Source organism: Rhopalosiphum padi, unplaced genomic scaffold (genome assembly GCF_020882245.1).
Source record: "Rhopalosiphum padi isolate XX-2018 unplaced genomic scaffold, ASM2088224v1 scaffold20, whole genome shotgun sequence".
NCBI lineage: Eukaryota > Metazoa > Arthropoda > Insecta > Hemiptera > Aphididae > Rhopalosiphum > Rhopalosiphum padi.
This window is the reverse complement of record NW_026870008.1, coordinates 24,054-29,799: the sequence shown is the minus strand read 5'-3', so window position 1 is coordinate 29,799 and position 5,746 is coordinate 24,054. Positions and strand designations below refer to the sequence as shown.

General features: G+C 18.2%; 1 pseudogene; it reads left to right on the top strand.

Moving 5' to 3' along the window:
- The first annotated feature begins 1,097 nt into the window (after positions 1-1,097).
- Positions 1,098-1,780, top strand: LOC132931541 (cytochrome c oxidase subunit 2-like; annotated as a pseudogene).
- Positions 1,781-5,746: the final 3,966 nt, after the last annotated feature.

The window sequence follows — 5,746 nt, the reverse complement described above, 5'->3', positions numbered from 1 at the left end:
TAAATATAATACCTAATAATATAAAATTAAATCAAATTCCATTATTCCCTTGATCAATTTTAATTACAGCTATATTATTAATTTTATCCTTACCTGTTTTAGCTGGTGCAATTACTATACTTCTTACTGATCGTAATTTAAATACATCATTCTTTGACCCTGCAGGAGGAGGAGATCCAATTCTTTATCAACATTTATTCTGATTTTTTGGACATCCAGAAGTATATATTTTAATTTTACCCGGATTTGGATTAATTTCACATATTATTAGTCAAGAAAGTAATAAAAACGAAACATTCGGTAATATTAGTATAATCTATGCTATACTAACTATTGGATTATTAGGATTTATTGTATGAGCACATCATATATTTACAATTGGAATAGACGTTGATACACGAGCATATTTTACATCAGCAACTATAATTATTGCAATTCCAACAGGAATTAAAATTTTTAGATGATTAGCTACTATTTATGGATCTAAAATTAATTTTTCACCTTCCACAATTTGATCTTTAGGTTTTATTTTTTTATTCACAATTGGAGGATTGACAGGAGTAATTCTTGCTAATTCATCTATTGATATCATTCTTCACGATACTTACTATGTAGTAGCTCATTTCCACTATGTATTATCAATAGGAATTGTATTTGCTATTATTGCTAGTTTAATTCATTGATTCCCAATTTTCACTGGATTTTCAATAAATAATTTTATTTTAAAAATTCAATTCATTTTAATATTTATTGGGGTAAATATAACTTTCTTCCCCCAACATTTTTTAGGTTTAAATGGTATACCTCGACGATACACAGATTACCCAAATAATTTTTTACTATGAAATATAATTTCATCAATTGGTTCAATAATTTCAACATTTAGAATTATTATTTTAATTTATTGTATTTGAAATAGAATTTTTTTAAAAAAAACAACTATTTTTAAATTAAATTTAAGAAATTCTATTGAATGAATTCATAATTTACCACCCTTAGAACATTCATATTCAGAATTACCTCTAATTATTAATTTCTAATATGGCAGAAACTATATGCAATGAACTTAAAATTCATTTATAAAGAATAATCTTTTTTTAGAAATTATAACTTGAATAAAACTAAGATTTCAAAATAGTAATTCACCACTAATAGAACAATTAATTTTTTTTCACGATCATACAATTTTCATTATTATTATAATTATAACAACAATTACTTATATAATAATTTTTATTATAAAAAATAAATTTATTAATATTAAAATCTCTGAAAATCAAATAATTGAATTTATCTGAACTACAACTCCACCAATTATTTTAATTTTTATTGCTATACCTTCACTTCACCTACTATACTTAATAGATGAAATTAAATGCCCAATTTTAACAATTAAAATTTTTGGTCATCAATGATTCTGATCATATGAATATTCAGATTTTTCAAATATTGAATTTGAATCTTATATAATAAATGAATTAAATAAAGAAAATTTTCGATTAATTGAAGTAGATAATAAAACTATTATCCCATTTAAATTTAATATTCGACTCTTAATTTCGTCAGACGATGTAATTCATTCATGAACAATTCCAAGTTTAGCTATTAAAATTGATGCAATCCCAGGACGAATAAATCAAATTAATCTTTTTATAAATCGACCAGGAATATACTTTGGACAATGCTCAGAAATTTGTGGTATTAATCACAGATTTATACCTATTCAAATTGAATCAATTAATTTAAATAAATTTATTTATTGAATTAAAAATTTTTAATTCATTAGATGACTGAAAAGCAAAGTAATGATCTCTTAAATCAAAATATAGTAAATTAGCAATTACTTCTAATGAAAGAGATTAGTTAAAGCATAACATTAATTTGTCAAATTAAAATTATTTATTAATATCACTTAATTCCTCAAATAGCACCAATTAATTGATTAATTTTATTCTTATTTTTTTTTTCTACATTTTATGTAATCATAAACTTACTATATTTTAATTTTATTAAAAACTTAAAAATTAATTTTTTTAAAAAAAATAACATAAAAAATTACAACAAATTTATTTAATATTTTTGACCCATCAACAACAATTTTTAATTTAGAAATAAATTGAATCAGAACTCTTTTAATCATTTTATTTATACCAAACTTTTTATGAATCTTACCAAATCGAATAAACTGATTATTATTTAAAATATTTAATATACTAAACAATGAAATACTAATACTTTATAAAATAAAAAAAACTAAATCTCCTGCATTTTTATTTATTTCACTTTTTATATTTATTCTACTTAATAATTTTTTTAGCTTATTCCCATATATTTTTTCATCATCAAGTCATATAGTATTTTCTGTTACTTTAGCTATTCCATTTTGAATATTTTTTATTATTTTGTCAACTTGTAAAAACACTAAAAATATAATTGCACACTTGATTCCTTTAAATACACCAATTTACCTAGCCCCATTAATAACAATTATTGAAACAATAAGAATTATTATTCGACCAATATCTCTTTCTATTCGTTTAACAGCTAATTTAATTGCAGGACATTTATTAATAACTCTATTAAATTTTAATTCACTTATAATTATTATTATTTTTATTCAAATATTTATAATAATTTTTGAATTATGCGTAGCTTTAATTCAAAGTTATGTATTCTCAATTCTTTCATCTTTATACTCTAGTGAATAATGATAAAAATTAATCAACCATATTTTATTTTAAGATTAAGTCCATGACCTATCTTAATAGCATTTAATACATTTAATTTAATAATTTCTAATATTATAATTATAAATTTTAAAATAAATATAATATCATTATTTAATCTACTAATAATTATTAGTATTTCTATCTTATGATGACGAGATGTAATTCGAGAAAGAACATTTCAAGGTAATCATAATTTTTATATTATAAATTTAATCAAATTTAGAATAATCTTATTTATTATCTCTGAAATATTTTTATTTATTTCTTTTTTTTGAAATTTTCTACACAATTCTTTAGCACCATCAATTGAACTAGGACTAAATTGACCACCAAAAAATATTATATTTTTCAATCCATTATTAATTCCTTTATTAAATACAATTATTTTATTAACATCAAGTTTTACTGTTACTTTAGCTCATCTTTACTTACTTAATAATTCTAAAAAAAAAACTATCATTTTTATAAATTTAACAATTATTTTAAGTATCTACTTTCTAATACTTCAAATATTAGAATATAAACAAGCTACATTTACATTCTCAGATTCAATTTTTGGTTCTTCTTTTTATATAGCAACAGGATTTCATGGTTTACATGTAATTATCGGAACAATTTTTTTAATTATCAATCTTATACGAATAATTAAACTTCACTTTTCTCATATTCATCATATCAGATTTGAATTAGGAGCTTGATATTGACATTTTATTGATATCATTTGACTATTTCTTTATATAACTTTTTATTGATGAAATAATTAATTTTATTAATATAAATTAGTATATTTGATTTCCAATCAAAAAGTTTAAAATTTAAATAAAATAATTATATTAAATTTAATTTCAATAATTGTAATATTTATTATTTTAATAATTCTTTTTATACTAATAATTATAATTAATATAAAAATAAAATTTAATTATAATAAGTCAGCACCCTTTGAATGTGGTTTTGACCCATTTAATAAATCACGAATCCCATTTTCATTAAATTTTTATTTAATTGCAATTATTTTTTTAATTTTTGATATCGAAATTTCAATTATTATACCAATAATTTTAAACTTTAAGATTTCAAACATAATTTACTTTAATTTAATGTTTATTATTTTTTTTATATTTATAATTATTACTATTTTTTATGAATGAAAATTTGGATCATTAAATTGAAAAATTTAAAGGATAATAGTTAAAATTTATAACATTTAATTTGCTTTTAAAAATTATTTTATAATTTATCTTAAATAAGAAGTAATAAATTACATATTAATTTCGACTTAATAATAGATTTTTTTAATCCTTATTTTTAATTGAAACCAAAATAGAGGTTTATTACTGTTAATAATAATATTGAAAAAAAAATTCCAATTAAAAAGATTTTTAAAAAAGAAGCTGCTAACTATCTTTTAAAGCATTATTAATGTTTAATCTTTAAATATTTATTAGTTTAAAATAAAACATTATATTTTCAATATAAAAATAATATATTATTTATAAATAATTTTTTAAAAAATAAAATTTTTAAAAATTTGCAAAGGTAGCTACCTTACCATAAAAAAAAATTAAAATTAAATCAAAATTTTACCTTTTTTTAAAAACACAAAAATAACCTTAACTAAGATTTAGTCTTTATTTCAAAATAAAACTTTTTTTTTAAAAAATAAAATTTTTAAAAATTTGCAAAGGTAGCTACCTTACCATAAAAAAAAATTAAAATTAAATCAAAATTTTACCTTTTTTTAAAAACACAAAAATAACCTTAACTAAGATTTAGTCTTTATTTCAAAATAAAACTTTTTTTTTAAAAAATAAAATTTTTAAAAATTTGCAAAGGTAGCTACCTTACCATAAAAAAAAATTAAAATTAAATCAAAATTTTACCTTTTTTTAAAAACACAAAAATAACCTTAACTAAGATTTAGTCTTTATTTCAAAATAAAACTTTTTTTTTAAAAAATAAAATTTTTAAAAATTTGCAAAGGTAGCTACCTTACCATAAAAAAAAATTAAAATTAAATCAAAATTTTACCTTTTTTTAAAAACACAAAAATAACCTTAACTAAGATTTAGTCTTTATTTCAAAATAAAACTTTTTTTTTAAAAAATAAAATTTTTAAAAATTTGCAAAGATAGCTACCTTACCATAAAAAAAAATTAAAATTAAATCAAAATTTTACCTTTTTTTAAAAACAAAAAAATAACCTTAACTAAGATTTAGTCTTTATTTCAAAATAAAACTTTTTTTTTAAAAAATAAAATTTTTAAAAATTTGCAAAGGTAGCTACCTTACCATAAAAAAAAATTAAAATTAAATCAAAATTTTACCTTTTTTTAAAAACACAAAAATAACCTTAACTAAGATTTAGTCTTTATTTCAAAATAAAACTTTTTTTTTAAAAAATAAAATTTTTAAAAATTTGCAAAGGTAGCTACCTTACCATAAAAAAAAATTAAAATTAAATCAAAATTTTACCTTTTTTTAAAAACAAAAAAATAACCTTAACTAAGATTTAGTCTTTATTTCAAAATAAAACTTTTTTTTTAAAAAATAAAATTTTTAAAAATTTGCAAAGGTAGCTACCTTACCATAAAAAAAAATTAAAATTAAATCAAAATTTTACCTTTTTTTAAAAACACAAAAATAACCTTAACTAAGATTTAGTCTTTATTTCAAAATAAAACTTTTTTTTTAAAAAATAAAATTTTTAAAAATTTGCAAAGATAGCTACCTTACCATAAAAAAAAATTAAAATTAAATCAAAATTTTACCTTTTTTTAAAAACAAAAAAATAACCTTAACTAAGATTTAGTCTTTATTTCAAAATAAAACTTTTTTTTTAAAAAATAAAATTTTTAAAAATTTGCAAAGGTAGCTACCTTACCATAAAAAAAAATTAAAATTAAATCAAAATTTTACCTTTTTTTAAAAACACAAAAATAACCTTAACTAAGATTTAGTCTTTATTTCAAAATAAAACTTTTTTTTTAAAAAATAAAATTTTTAAAAATTTGCAA